We start from the raw sequence: 17,412 nt of genomic DNA on the forward strand, positions 1-17,412 counted from the left end.
GGTTGTGAGTCTTCCGAGACTCGATATTGTGATGAAGTCCCGAAGTCAGCAGCTGTTTATACCTGACTGAACTTTTATCTACTTTGGCAACTGTTATATACAGTATGTATAAACAATCAAGTAGCCTATTTGAAACATCTCTACCTTTCAGTGTATAATAATCCGTTCTCCAGTCTTTATTTAATTACTAGGCTCTTATTAAAAGGCTAGGAATTTTCTTTTCATAATTATCTTTAAGCTCAAGTGTGCAATCTCAAGTAAAAAGATATTAATGTTATGTTTTATGTTTTTTAGAAATGCAAATTTATCTGAGAACTTTTTTTTTTATTTATATAACCATAACTTTCATGGGTGCATCTGAAGGAACGAAGAACAATACATTCACTGTCTCTTCTGTTTAGAATCATGCATACTTCTACTCCGAATTATCTGTTATCGCGCTTTCAATTTCTTACAACTCTTCGAAACCGACATCAAGCACTTCTTTCTATCCCTCATCATAGAACGTCTTTATACTCATCTTCCTATACTGTAGAAATATCTCGCTTCTAGAATTCGTTACCTAATGACGTCAGAGACTGCCGGACTTTATCACAATTCAAAATTAAATTGGAAAATTTTGTGTTAGTTAATGTTTTTTAGGTATTGCTAGAAGTATTGATTTGTTTTTTTTTCTTTTTCTTTTTTAATCTAGATTAAAATTGCAAGTTTCTTGTTTATGCTAGTTAATTAGTTAGGATACAATTACAGACGTGGACAAATTATTAGACTAAATTAATCATATATGCAACAACGGTTTATTTATCGGCAGAAATAATGAACAAATGTGTTTTTGCACAGAAATAATGAACAGAAAATTGAGTCTGGAGGTTACTAATATTTTGTGAACATTCCCTTACTCTTTATTAACACGTTGATTTTGTCAGGGATGCTGGAAACCAAAGTTTGACACTTTCTTTTAATATAACCATCATTTAGCCAGATATCAGACAATGCTTAAATGAGTCCATGTTTTGTTGTAAGCCTCTTTTTATTCACTTTCTTCTTCTGTATGGATCACAGATTTTCAATTTCGTTCATGTCCGGTCTTCTTGCAGGCCATAGGGGAGAACAGACTGTTGAATATCTTTTGCAGTATATAATTAAAACATCAGTAGTATCAACACAGCCAGACAAAATATACTTAAACCATTGGAAAAATATACCGAAAGTTGTAAACAATAATATTTACAACAATAGAGACTCTGTGAATTATACTGATAGTTGATATGACGAATTATATTATGTTTCCAAGAAAAACGGTTTAGTCTAATAATTTGTCCACGTCTGTAATTATGATACTTAATCACTAATTTAAAGTTTGTGGGCCGTATTCATAAACATTTTTAGCGAGGGCTTTCGGTGGATTATCAGGGTTTTTCGTATTCATAAACCAGTGTCAGCGATAGGATATGATTTGAATTCTGTAGAAGTAACCAGTGGATAGCCGGGGCTAGCTTAGTACGCTCGTAGCGCGTGCTGCGAAATGTCTATGAATACCACCCTGTGTGACTGCAACCTGTGTATATTTTTGTGTAGCTTTACTTTGTATATAGTGTATTTTTTTCTGTTTATTTCTATTATTGTATTTGTATTCCTGGTGTTGTGGAAGAGAAGGCCTAATGGCCTTAACTACACCAGAATAAATAAATAGATAATAAATAAATAGGTCATATCATATAATAGATCCAGAACATTTTGATAACTAAGATACTGTTCTGTTTTGTCTTTTTGTCTCATTTAAACATTTATAATGTTATTTATTTCAATGATGTATGTTATTCAAAGTTACGAAATCTTTCCACGCCGAACAAATGCTATTTCGAGAATGACGAGCAAGACTCGAAGCGCACGAGAATGACGAGACGAGACTCGAAAAACAAATACAACGAACACAGCGAGCGAGAGCGGCAGTTAGTTTTATTCATCTCTACTAGACAGATGCATTCAAGTGAATGGTGAACATTTTGAACACCTGCTGTAAAATTCTTCAGTTAACATGTTCATAATGTACTGTGTCTTATTTATCCACGATCTTCTCTGTTGTTCAAAAAAAGTTTCTTTTATGTATGCTCAATCGAATTTCTGTGGTGTTGAAGCCAAAATTATGAATTTTACTGTGTCGTGATCGATAAATGAATAAAATTGTCACTGCTCTTGTTGAATTAGTAGGCCTACGTAATACTCAGCGGGCCGCAACTAACACAAAATGACATTAATTCGTTAGTTTGCGGTACTATTTTGCTTCTCTTCGTTCATACTTCTAACTCATACATTTTTTACTATCACTTTTGAAACACCCTGTTTTACGTGCAGTCTCACCCATTTACACATTATACACAATGTCGTAGAGAGAAATGGAAGTATACATGTTGCGTGTTAAATCCAAGAAATTATAATATTCTTCTCATTCGTGGCATTGTACATATCTACTCATTAATATAAATAGATTTGCTGATGATATGGCATTGCTAGCTGGAGAGGAAATGATACTAAAGGATATGCTACTGGAGCTAAATGACAGCTGTGAGCAGTATGGGATGAAGATAAATGCAAAATAAGACGAAGAGCATGGTCATGGGAAGGAAAATGCAGAAGATAAACTTGTGAATTTTAAATGAGACAGTAGAGCAAGTGGACAGCTTCAAATAATTGAGGTGTACTATAAGCAGTAACATGAGCTGCTGTCAGGAAGTCAAAAGGAGGATAGCAATGGAAAAGGAAGCTTTTAATAGAAAAAGGAGCATCTTCTGCGGATCTCTGGAAAAAGAACTAAGGAAGGGACTAGTGAAGTGCTTTGTATGGAGTGTGGAATTGTATTGGGCAGAAACATGGACATTACAACGAAGTGAAGAGAAGCGAATAGAAGCATTTGAAATGTGGATATGGAGAAGAATGGAACTTGTAAAGTGGACAGACAGAATAAGAAATGAAGCTGTATTGAAAAGAGTGGATGAAGAAAGAATGATGCTGAAACTGATCAAGAAGAGGAAAAGGAATTGGTTGGGTCACTGGCTGAGAAGAAACTGCCTACTGAAGGATGCATTGGAAGGAATGGTGGACGGGAAAAGAGTTCGGGGTAGAAGAAGATATCAGATGATAGACGATATTAAGGGGTTAGGTACAGCTTAAAGGAGTAAAATTTTGGAAATATTCAACATTTTTTTTCCTGCATTACTCTATCTTGTACAATAATGAAAATTAATATGAGTAAAACACTGTCCTTCTGCTATATGATAAACATATTTTTACGGTTTAAAAAAATATTTTTATTTATTTATTTATTTTTTTCAAAATTCAAAGTTCACTGTGCAGTGATGAATCGTTTCCCTCATAACTCAAAAAGTATTCAACATTCCGTGATGAAATTTTTTGTGTATATTTATGCATATCATATCTACAATATGATGCAAAATCGCTTCTCTACTTTTGATAGATTGTCTGATAAAAATAAATTCATTAAAAAAATGGTCAAATATGTAACATAAAAAAATTGTTTATTGAGGAATGTATTTGAAAGAGCATGATATTGTAAACACGAGTTTCAGCAATAAAATAAAAGAGAGAGAACATGAAGAAGTTAACAAGTTTATGAGTTATGAAGGAAACGTTTCACCACTGCACACTGAACTTTGAATTTTTTGAGAAAAGAAATAAATATTTTTTTAATCGCAAAAAATATTTTTTTTTTTCATATAGTAGAAGGATAGTGTTTTACACATACCAATTTTCATTATTGTACAAGATACAGTAATGGAGGAAAAAAATGTTGAATATTTCCAAAAAAATTACTGCTGTAAGCTATACCTAATCCCTTAAGATATATGGATCTTACGGGGAAACGAAGAGGATGGCAAAAAATAGGAAAGACTCGAGAAAACTGGGTTTGCAGTGAAAGACTTGCCTTTGGGCAGAACACTAAATGAACTAGTCCACACCTGTGGAGTAACGGTCAGCGCGTCTGGCCGCAAAACCAGGTGGCCCGGGTTCGAATCCCGGTCGGGGCAAGTTACCTGGTTGAGGGTTTTTCCGGGGTTTTCCCTCAACCCAATATGAGCAAATGCTGGATAACTTTCGGTGTTGGACCCCGGACTCATTTCACCGGCATTATCACCTTCATTTCATTCAGACGCTAAATAACCTAGATGTTGATACAGCGTCGTAAAATAACCCAATAAAATAAAAAGAACTAAATGAATGAATTTATATAATTAATATCGATGACATATTATTAATTAAAAACGAATTACTTATTAGCACATGTAATTCAGTCTATCAAAGAAAGCGTTTCAAACTTGTATTCCATACTAGAATATTATGAAATCTAGACGTGCCCGATGTGTAACAATTAGATTGCTTTTTCTTGTATAATACGTAGAACCCATTATTCTCTACTTCAAATACCATTCGATGAAAGTTTATAACATTTTATATACATCCGGTATGAAAACTGGAGCTACAAATCAATTTTCTTCCTGAGAGCTTTCCGTGATCTCCAGAGACTCGGTAACTTCGTTTCATAAACACTGCTCTGTTCAGAATATGTTTCCCGAACAAACAAATTGTTCGGAGCTTTTTTTGTATAATGTATGTTATATTGCAGACTTTAGCCCGATGGGAAATCACTTCAGATAGATATTTAAGCTACAGTATTGTGTTGGGTTGTACAAAAAGAAGTTGTATAAAATTCGTGTTAAAAATCATCAATTAAAGTATGCATATTGCTGAAAATTTATCCTTTTTATTGTTTCGTGGAAATTTTAAGCATTCACAATACAAACCCTGTTTTCAGACGATGAATTCATTGTTGTAGATAGTCAGGGGACAGGCGAGTAAGCGAATAAGGCCCGGCTGCATAAAAATCGCTAACTGGAATTCACATTTGACCGAACAGCAGGAAATGAACTGAGTTCTAGTTTATTTTTTATTTATCAGAGCTTCCTCAAATTAGAGGCTGCCATTAGACAAAGCATACAAAACAATACAAGAACAAAATAGAAGATGAGAGCTAAAAGAGTAAGATAAAAGGCAAACAAATACACAAACAAAGGCAGTTTACAGAAGAAAAAAAATTTCGAGTAAAGAATCAATGAAAGCTAAGAAGGAAAAAGAAAAATGATAATGGTGCGTCAATTTTTTTCCATACACTGAATTAGAGTCCATATACGTGGTTCCGTAAAAGTTTGACTGACTCTTTAATTATGAGGAGGGCCAGTTCGTTCAGAAAAGATTTGTGCAGTCCTAGGGTCTTACAGAATTGAGAAGAGAAGTTTGGTATCGTTCCTCTTGCTCCAAACATCAATCCCGTAACACTGATATCGTGAAGTTGGTATTTATCTTTATAATACGGGATGGTTGGAACGTAGATTGCTGTTTCTCCTCATGTACGTCTTCGGGCTGTCCTTTGTACGTTTCAAACCTAATGGTGGGGTCGATTATCATACCCTGAGACAGGGATTCGCTAATGGCGATTATGTCAATTCGTCTGTTACTGCCATTGTCGGCGGTTCCGTGGACTTCTTCATAGGCGGTGTATTTTAGTTTTCTAAGGGCATCGGCCAATTTAGTTCTAATTGCATGGAGCCTATGTATACGCAATGTTTCGCCATAAGGGCAGGCTCCCAGGACATGTCCAAGGGTTTCTATCTCACTGAGGCATCGCCTGCAGTGGTTGTCCTGAGACCTACCGGGTATAGCTCTTACAGCGCTTACGTTGGCAGTCATCTTGATAGCCTCCTTCCATTCACCGCTAGTCATTCCATCGGGCTTAGTTATCCATTTGTTAGAGGGAGTGAATTCACTGTACAGAATAACGCCTTTTCCCTTTTGAGGTAAGTTGCACCATCCGTTGTACTCTCGCTGGCGTAATTCGGTCCTAATTTTTCTGGTGTTTATTACTCCACTCGTAGAAGTTATGTGTTCGGTTTCAGCGATTTGAAGGTTGTTCAAACAATGTATAACGTTAATACTCTTACTAAATTTCATTATGTGAACTTGGTTTAGTGCTGATCTAAGACTACATAAATATAAATGAAAACAGCGCCAGATATGAGGGGAAATGTATGGTCATAGCGAGTGTTAAAAAAAAACATTTTTCAGTATTCGATCATCTCCTTTAGAATACGCATAACCAAAATAAATAAATAAATAAATAAATAAATAAATAAATAAATAAATAAATAAATAAATAAATAAATAAATAAATAAATAAATAAATAAATAAATAAATAAATAAATAAGTAAGTAAATAAGTAAGTAAATAAGTAAGTAAATAAGTAAATAAATAAATAAATAAATGAGTAGGTAGGTTAGTAGGAAAGTATGTACAGTAATAGCCAAAAAAAAAAAAAAAAAAACCGGACCGACTCTTGTAGGTGATTTCAGAGCCTTGTTCATTCCAGAGCACGATAGATTATAACTAAGACTTTCGTGGTTCGAATCCTGCCTGGAAAGGAACCCTTTTCTTTGTTCCTTATTCAAATTTATTTCCAATACTTTTCGGTTGCAGCGATATTTTACTACTTAATTAACTTATTATTCCCAGAACATGAATTTTAGCAGCAATCGAAAAGTATTGAGAATAAATTTGAATAAGGAACAAAAAAAAAGTTTCCTTCCCAGGTAGGATTCGAACCACGAAAATTTTAGATGCCAGTCTATCGTGCTCTGGAGTGAACAAGGCTCTGAAATCAGCTACAAGGGTCGGTCCGGTTTCTTTTGCCACTACTGTAGATAGACAGACAAGCAAGGAAACGAGTAATTCGTTGCTAGAGAAACGTTGGACAGGAGATGAGCAATACTTATAGTGTCGTTTGTTGCGTACTGTATTAATACATGATCTTTCTCTGCATAAAATTAAAATGAACTTGTTTCATTATTTTAATTGCATGAACAGTACTGTATTTTATCCTTCGTTATTTTCATAAAGTTTAACTTATCTTCTTCTAAACGAAGTTCAACTACACTAGTTTAAGTGAGATTTTAAAAAGTGATTTTTTAAGCTTCACGCGAAATAAAAAAATGTGTTATGTCAAAACAACAGGAATTGCACAGAAGTTATTCTTAATATCATAGTCGAGAAATTATCGTGAAAGGTTACAGTGTATTTAACATATACAGAGACATCATTTTATTTTTACTTCAATTTTTATTGTACCTGAGTTTTTGAATGTACTTCACTCCCACCCCTTCTACTAATGAAGTTCAACCGTCCTCCACACAGATCCAAGACCGCATATACAGTCATAGTAGCCTTACGGTCATAGTAAACAGTACGTTCCAAAAATATGTACGCGTTTTCCAGTGACGAAAGAGCTTTCAATATTGAATCATTTTCGCACAGGTACTGTCGTCCATTTGCCTACGTCGTATCCCGGTTTCCCCCACCAGCTTTTATTCGCCAGCTAGTGGCTGGGCTGTCTTAGCTCTTTTCTGAGAACATTAATTTCTGTTAGGAATTGGACGTCTACGTAGTATTATACAACTGTTTAAAATAACTTAAATAAAAGGGCCTCGTTAAGTAACTGTCACGTGATTTCCTCCCTTTCTACGACCCTACGACATAACCATTTGGACGGACAGTCGATAGTAAGTCTGAGTAATTTTATCTTTTCGGATCGGGCAGAAGTGAAGATTGAATTTATAGTACGTAAGGTACTCTTTTATAGAGTAGGTACAGAATTATTTCAAAATGAGTTACTAGTACGAAGGACGAAACTGGTAATTGGAATTAGGTACAATAGTCTATAGTGCGATAATATGCACATTAGAACTGAAGCCTGTATCGAAATGAACGGCCACCATTTTCAAAAATGTGTTTAAATACCCATATTATGATTATTTTTCAATTTAACTTCATTCTCTATGTTGTACGCTAATGTGCTGTACACAGTATAATATACACTGCATAATGAATACGTTCAGATGGACAGCTCAGTTCGTGAGTAAAAACACTCATTGTTAATACTGTACTGTATTTTGATTAAACAAAAACCTAATGAAAATTATCAAACTCAAAAGCGCAATATGTCCGAGATTACGTAAATGGATGAACTACTTTTCTTCCTTCCTATACCTAGTAAAGTGATTTGTTTGTATATTACGCGAGTAAAATCGAACTCCAGTCGTGAAAGGGAATAGCAAACGGCGTTGATCCAGATGTATAGCCAAGTCAATATTAAAAATTTTAGTAAAAATAAAATGATATCCCTGTACAGTTTCTTCTTATTAGTTTCATACATTTAGAGAGACAAACCACCATAAAAATTAGTTTCCGCGAACGGAATTACAAAAATGTTTATTTCACAGAAAAATCTGTAAATCTGTACATGCAGAAACTCTACATTTTGCTTGCCTTTCATATGTATAGAAATTAAAGAGTCGAAAGCAGTCATATTAAACAGTAAAATACATACGAAAACCGAGGCATTAGTACTTGAATCTTTTGAGCAAATCCTTTTCCCTAACAGCACACTAAGAAATAAAAAACATGAGGGCATATATCATTTCTAAGCTTTATGTCTTTATCAGTCTGATGCAGTCTTTGTTTAGTCGTTTTTTCTTGTATTTCCCTCAAACGATCCTCGAGTTGACTTTTAGTGTTATTTTCTTTCTGCTTCAAGTGGCCTGATGTTTATTTTGTTATTTCCCTCTCATGCCTCTGCTTTCTATTTGTTAAGAGATAATAGAATACAATGTTTTACATCAGAGTCGGACCAATTGCTAACGGAAAAGCTTCTCCTTTTGAAAGAACTAGACGCAGATTATTTTATACAAACTAGTTTCTTGTGGAATGACTGTGATTAGTGTGGTATATTAAATCGTACTTAGTAAAAAAGCACAAAACGTATTAGTCGTTCCATCAATCAGCCAACTATTCAGTCCAATCGTAAGTCAGTCCGTTCAATCTATTTTTCGTTATAGTTACCACGATAATATTTTAGTTGTTACTATGTCAATAATACACTTCAATCCAATTGCGCTAATTTTATCTTCAAATCTCCATAATATGTTTATCTTTATGTACATCGAAAGAATATGTTCACTTTTCCATTAATTCCCGAAATTATTATTTAAAAAAAAATACCAGTCCGCACTCTGTCCGATCAATGAATCAGTCAGTCCAATTAATCAGTCCATGTATAAATCAATCAATCATTCAGTAAGTGAAACAGTCAGCGAAATCAATTAATCAATTCAAAGAATCAGTCCAATAAATCAATCAGTACAGTCAACTAATGAGTGAATTAACTAGTAAGTCTAATTAATTAGTCATGCCAATCAGTCAGAACCATAGTGGGCCAAGCGCCATTTACTAAAACCGTAGAAAACAAGAGTTTAAATTGAAGTTATTACTACAATTCAATGGAAACATATAGCAAGTAATATAAAGTGTGCACATTCAAACTAAATGATATGTCAATCTTCATTAAACTATGGCATTCACTTAACTTCAACCCTTGCTTTCTCCGGTTTTAATAGATGGCGCTTGGCCCACTATGGCTCTGGACCCTTCAATTAGTAATTATAATCATTGAGTCCAATCAATCAATCCAATTAATCAGTCCATGTGTGAATCAATCAATTAATCATTCTGTAAGTCAAACAGTCAGCGAAATTAATAAAGTCAGTCAAAGAGTGAGTCCAATAAATCAGTGAGTACAGTCAACTAATGAGTGAATTAATTAGTCCGTCTAATTAATTAGTCAGGCCAATCCGTCAATTTAAGAATTCAGAACCATAGTGGGCCAAGCGCCATTTACTAAAACCGTAGAAAACAAGGGTTAAAATGAAGTTATTACCATAATTCAGTGGGAAACATATAGCAAGTAATATAAAGTATACACATTCAAACCAAATGATATGTCAATCTTCATTAAACTATGGTATTCACTTAACTTTAACCCTTCTTTCTCCGGTTTTAATAAATGACGCTTGGCCCACTATGGCTCTGAACCCTTCAATTAGTAATTATAATCATTCAGTCCAATCAATCAATATATGAGCCGTTCAGAGCAGAAGTGGTGTAAGTCAAGAATGGGTAATGAGGGTTAAAGTGAACATTCTGTAAAATACAGCGCAAAGTAGCAATTAATATTCAATTTATTTAAACTATTAGTAGTCAGTGGATAGTAAGAAGGACATATTAATTGCTACTTTGCGCTGTATTTTACAGAATTCTTACTTTAAACCTCATTACTCAATTTTGACTTACACCACTTCTGCTCTGAACGGCTCATATCATTGAGTCCAATCAATCCAATTAATCAGTCCATGTATGAATCAATCAATAATCATTCAGTAAGTCAAACAGTAAGCGAAATCAATAAATCCATTCAAAGAGTCAGTCCAATAAATCCATTCAAAGAGTCAGTCCAATAAATCAATTAGTAGTCAACTAATGAGTGAATTAATTAGTCAGGCCAATCAGTCAATTGAAGGGCTCAGAACCATAATGGGCCAAGCTCCATTTACTAAAACCATAAAAAACAAGGGTTAAAATTAAGTTATTACCACAATTCAATGGAAACATATAGCAAGTAATATAAAGTATACACATTCAAACTAAATGATATGTCAATCGTCATTAAACTATGGTATTTACTTAACTTTAACCCTTGCTTTCTCCGGTTTTAATAAATGGCGCTTGGCCCACTATGGCTCTGAACCCTTCAATTAGTAATTATAATCATTCAGTCCAATGAATCAATATATCACTGAGTCCAATCAATCAATCCAATTAATCAGTCCATGTACGAATCAATCAATCATTCAGTAAATTAAAGTCAGCGAAATCAATAAAGTGTGAGTCCAATAAATCAATCAGTACGGTCAACTAATGAGTGAATTAGTCTACTTAATTAGTCAGGCCAATCAGTCAATTGAAGGATTCAGAACCATAGTGGGCCAAGCGCCATTTAATAAAAACCATAGAAAACAAGGGTTAAAATGAAGTTATTACCACAATTCAATGAAAATATATAGCAAGTAATATAAAGTATATACATTCAAACTAAATGATATGTCAATCTTCATTAAACTATGGTATCCACTTAACTTTAACCCTTGCTTTCTGCCGTTTTAATAAATGGCGTTTTGGCCACTATCGCTCTGAAGCCTTCAATTAGTAATTATAATCATTCAGTCCAATCAATATATCATTGAGTCCAATCAGTCAGTCAAATCAGTCATTCAGTACAATCAGTCAGTCCAATAAACCAGTCAGTCAGTCAGTCAGTCAGTCAGTCCATCACGCAAATCGGAAGTCCAATAAACCAGACAGCCCAGGAAAATATACAAGCACACAATAATATAACCACAGCACATACGTAATACACAATTACAATACAATACATATACATTATCCGATCTCATAATACATGACGTACAAACAAACATCCCCCACCATAAGAGCAACACATCCCCACTCCCACCACTGACGAAAGCAATTCCCGGAAATCAAGACCAGGTGGAGTAGCAGTAGTTCGAAGGACACTGAAGATGACACCACACTGGTGTTGAAACGAGGTCCGTCTGTCATAAAGGTACAGTAGTGCAAAAAAAAAAAAAACTGAACTGACCCTTGCAGCTGATTTCGGAGCCTTATTCACTCCAGAGCACGATAGACTGGTAACTAAGAATTTCGTGGTTCGAATCTTGCCTGGGAAGGAAACTTTATTTTGTTCGTTACTCAGATTTATTCCCAATACTTTTATTTATTTATTTATTTAATCTGAAAGGATTAAGGCCATAAGGCCTTCTCTTCCATCCTACCAAATAGCACATATAAATAGAAAAAAGAAATACAAACACTGATGAAAATAATACAAATTAAATTAAAGCCCTATAGAGGGTCAACAGAGTCAAAAGAACACTATAGAGCTCTCATCGAGCTAATACAAGAAAAAAGAAAGAAAACAGAGACAGCAATGATGATAGTGATAACTGATAGTAATAATAATAATACATTACACATTAATTGTCAATTTTACAACAGCATAGTTACAATATTTACTATATGTCATGGGTTAAGCCGAAGTTGCTCAACCTGACAGGTTTTCAACAAGCAATTCCATGAACTAGAATGTGATTTTTTAATTTAAATTTGAATTTTGATATTGTCCGACAGTCTCTGACATGGTCAGGGAGAGAGTTCCAGAGGCGTGGAATAGATGTGCTGAAAGATGATGAGTAGAAGGATGTTCTGTGCAGAGGAATAGAGAGAAGGTACACGTTCCGGGTTCGAGGTAGTGAAAGTTAAACTAAACGAGATGCTAGGTAAGAGGGTATGGAGGTGTGGATGATTTTAAATACTGTAGTAATAAGAGAGAGTTGAAGAATCTTCTTTCTTTAAGTAGACTCCAAGACAAAATTCTAGTGACTTTTCGATTACTGGTAAAATTCATGTTCTGGCAATAATAAGTTAATTAAGTAGTAAAATATCGCTGCATTCGAAAAGTATTGGGAATAAATTTGAATAAGGAACAAAAAAAAAAGTTTCCTTCCCTGGCAGGGTTCGAACCACGAAAGCCTTAGTTACCAGTCTATCGTGCTCTGGAGTGAACAAGGCTCTGAAATCAGCTACAGGGGTCGGTCCGGTTTTTTTTGCCACTCCTGTACATTACTTTTTTTTTTAACTGTAACACTTTTAGCGTTTTAACTCTAGAAAGTTTTATAATCTTGTACTTGTTTATGATGGGACATTCTTAACGTGTACTTAAATAGTATGAAGCAATAAGGGCATTAAGATGTTATTGATGATGTGGAAGTGTAGGCTATTATTTCATTTCGTCACCTCTGAGCGAGCTCTCGGTGTTGATACAATTAGGATATCCTGTAATTGGCTATGGATTTGTTTGCTTGATACGGATGTTTTTACGAGGAAATCGAGCGTATTGGAGTTACCATCAGGTTTTTTAAGAGTAAACGTTATACAGTCGTAATTCGTGTTTATATGGAAAAATTTCCGTTAGAAAAGTTGAAATTCTAAAGCGGTTTGAACCATGTTTCCACGGAAATGTGTATGATATAGGATGGAAGTTTACAGAATGCTGGACCGGCAATTTACTGAATTAAAAATTAAATTACGGCGAAATGGCTCAAAGCAATCGATAAACAGTTAATATAAGTTCACTTGAGTAAACTCCATTATCAAGACTTCAAACCGACCAGGGCAAATATCAGGTAACGAGTTACTCACGGCAAACAAGCAAGTTTCACAGATCCAGTACGCTCCGGTCCATTACCGACTTTTCGTACACATCAGAATAATGTATGAAATGTAACTGAATTCGATACTAGATTTTGAAACTTAATATCTGAACATTTTATTCCAGTTATGAAAGGTAAATTATATTTTATATTGTATTTATCTGTTCTTCATCGAACTGAAGTTGTAGGTCGTTCTCTGCAAGTCCAGGAGGAGCGAACTGACGTCCATCTGTGGTGTAGAGAGTAATTCCCCACAGATATCGAATGTGCGTCTCTTATCTTACGTTTGATTATGGTATTCTCGTATTTTAAATTTAGGTTACTCTTCATTGTTGCATTATTAATTTGCATTATTAATAAATAATGTCATGGATATCCATAATAACGCACATATAATAATTCCAGACTTTTTTCGTAATGACCTTTTAATGACTGTCCACTCAGAAATGTCCACTGCAAAAAGTCCACCATTATTAATGCCCAATATAAATATTGTCCCCATTCATCAAATGTCCAGTATGAAATTCAAACAGACTTGAATAAAATTTATAACTGGGCGTTAATGCATAGGGTGAAAATAAATGGTTCTAAAAGTTAATCTGTAACATTCTGTAAAACCCGAGAGGAAACTAGTCTTAATTACGAATTCAGTGGTGTTGTAATTCCGCAAGTACAATGTTGTAAATACCTAGGAGTGTATTTAAACTCCAAACTTTCTTGGGGAGAGTATGTTGATAATGTTACGGGTAAAGCATGGAGGGCACTTCACTTTATTATGAGAATCTTGAGAAAGGCTAGCCCCAAATCGAGGGTAATAGCATATCTAACGTTAGTGCGACCGTTAATGGAATACGGAACTACATGTTGGGATCCCTATAGAACATATCAGGTAAATTCCTTAGAAAGAATCCAGTATAGGGCAGCTAAATTTGTTAAAGGTAAAAGAGAAGATGGAAAAGATACGATAAAAGAACTTAAATGGGAAACTTTGGAAAACAGACGTAGGAAAACTAGAATAACATCATTGTATAGAGCACATCTAGGTTAGAAAGCATGGGTATACATAACGGCTCGGTTAGAAAAGCCAACGTACTATGGTAGGAACGATCATGATTTTAAAATCAAATGTTGGAAACAGAAAACTGATGTAGGTAAATTCTCATTTTTAAATAGTACTACAAATGATTGGAATGACCTATCTGCAGCGGTCTTTGAGGGCTGTCCTTCCTTAAGGAGATTCAAAAATAATTTAAAAAGTTGTGTATAAAGTGCAAATTAAATTTAAGGTGACATTTAACATTTAACTTTTTAAGGTGACATGTATTTATTTAGCCTGACTAGTTACTTCCTTGGTTTGAATTGTAAATTATTTAAAAATAGCGTGTAAGAGGGCCGTAGACTAGATATGTTTAGTTTAAATGTAGTTCTGTTTATAAGTATGCATAAGGGCGTAATTATTTGACTTATTTGAACTGTTGTATCAGTGAAGCGAGGTGAGTCAGTGAAGTTATGGTTTTACAGTGTAGCGAATAGTTCCGATCAGTGATAATTTATAGCGTCAATGAAATGTGTTCTATAGTGTCAGTGAAATGTGTGCTAAAGTGTCAGTGAAATGCGTCATAATTCCACTACAGTGAGTGAGATGAGAGTAAAGTGAAAGACTATTGAAACTTATGTAGGGCCTATACATAATTATGTAGGTTGTAATGTAAAATGAGGTATTTTATTTATATTTTATTATTATTGCGTTAAATTATATTGTGTATTCTTGTTGTATTGTGTATTGTAAATTTATTGTGTATTGATTATATTGTGTATACCACTGCCGCCGGGTGCTTGCCTACTTGCAGTGTAAATACATACATACATACATACATACATACATACACATACATACATTCATTCATTCATTCATTCATTCATTCATACAAATATATTCACAATCAATAAATGACAATTATCTTCAAGGTTCTGTTTTTGAATTATGTGTTCTATAAATTTCCAATTGCTGACATGATGTACAGAAAACATTTTTTTAAATTTAGGGTGGAAACCTTCCATTACATTATTGGTTCTATGAGCACCTTGCAATGTTGGTTTATAGGATTTCCACATAGGAGGTAGGAATCTTGGCGATGTAGCTCTCCCAAAATTAATATTGAATTATCGTCTGTATACATACCATATATTGGACATTTATACTTCTGGATATTTATGTATATTGGACATTTCTATACATTGAACATTTTGACTTGTGGACATTTCTATACATTGAACATTTTTTACTTTTGGACATTTCTATACATTGAACATTTTGACTTGCGGACTTTCCTATACATTGAACATTTTGACTTGTGAACATTTCTATACATTGAACATTTTGACTTGTGGACATTTCTATACATTGAACATTTTGACTTGTGAACAATTTTTATACATTGAACATTTTGACTTTTGGACATTTCTATAAATTGAACATTTTGACTTGTGGACATTTCTATACATTGAAAATTTTGACTTATGGACTTTTCTTTACATTGAACATTTTGACTTGTGAACATGTCTATACATTGAACATTTTGACTTGAGGACATTTCTATACATTGAACATTTTGACTTGTGGACATTTCTATACATTGAGCATTTTGACTTGTGGACTTTTCTATACATTGAACATTTTGACTTGTGAACATTTCTATACATTGAACATTTTGCAGGACATTTCTATATATTGAAAATTTTGACTTGTGGATATTTCTATGCATTGAACATTTTGACTTGTGGACATTTCTATACATTGAACATTTTGACTTTTGGACATTTCTATATAATAGACATTTTGACTTGTAGACTTTTCTCCATAATGGACATTTTGACTAGTGGCCTTATTTGATTTGACGTTTTAGTTCTGGACATTTTTGTTGTGAACTTTTATGTATTATTGGATATTGTGCTGTGGACAAATTGACCTGGAATTTTTTTAGAGCTTGGAGGTTTCGTATTATAGTTTGAAGTAAATCACTACTAAAACAATATTATTTCGGTTTTTATTGCTATACATAATATAGATAGACATAGTCAATTAAGATGTAATAAATATAATTAAATACAATAAATAAAACCATTATAAAAATTCAAAATAAAATTTCGATCTCCATTTGAACAAATTTGAGTGTTTTATATAGACTAATTCAGGAGATAGAATATTAATAACAAGACAATTTCTAGTTCATAATGAATCCATTTTCATAACATGTATGCTACTGCAATGTTGTTAATTTTAGTTGCTTACTTTTGTGAAGTTTTTCATTCATTATTCTGTGATGTATAGGCCTACACATACGTAGGCCTATTTGTTTTTACATATACAGCCAATTATACTCCTTAGTCATTACTTAAAAACATTTTAAATCGTAAGAAAATATACTTAGTCATTACTTGAATATATTTTAAATCGTAAGAAAATGTACTTATGTTTGTCAGTGCTCTTGTTAGCTTTCGATGTTTCCCGAAGTGTCGTCTAGAGATATTCTCTTTAAATTTTCTGTCTCTGGCGTTTTCATAATTAAATTGTTTCGGTAGCGCTACTCAACAAGCTTCTTGCAAGCTGACAGATTCGAGACTTTTTTATTTTCTATCTTATTTTGACACCGAATTAATAGGTAGGCTATATTTAACAAGGTTATTTCTCTACTGCGGAGTTCATTTCAGACAACTCGTTTTAGATTTTGCATAACAAAGAAGTTCACAGTAACTTAGTAGCTCTCAAAATATAAACAAAACACCATCTAGACACGTAAAGGGATGTTTTTGCTTTATTACAATAATTGTAAACTACAGACACAGTCAATCTGATAGGATGAAATATACTTTTAGTTTCTTCTAACGACTGCACTAATGGTTTCTCAGTTGGCTACTTTTGAATGACCTTTAGTTTCTCACTGTAATAATAATAATAATAATAATAATAATAATAATAATAATGATAATGATAATAATGATAATAATAATAATTAATAATAATAATAATAATTATTATTATTAATATTGTCCCGCGGCATGGCGTCGTGGTCTAAGGCATCCTGCCTAGGACTCGGGTCACGGAATGCGCGCTGGTTCGAGTCCCCATGGGAGAAGAAAGTTTCTCATGAAATTTCGGCCAGT

Source organism: Periplaneta americana, chromosome 3 (genome assembly GCF_040183065.1).
Source record: "Periplaneta americana isolate PAMFEO1 chromosome 3, P.americana_PAMFEO1_priV1, whole genome shotgun sequence".
Taxonomy (NCBI): domain Eukaryota; kingdom Metazoa; phylum Arthropoda; class Insecta; order Blattodea; family Blattidae; genus Periplaneta; species Periplaneta americana.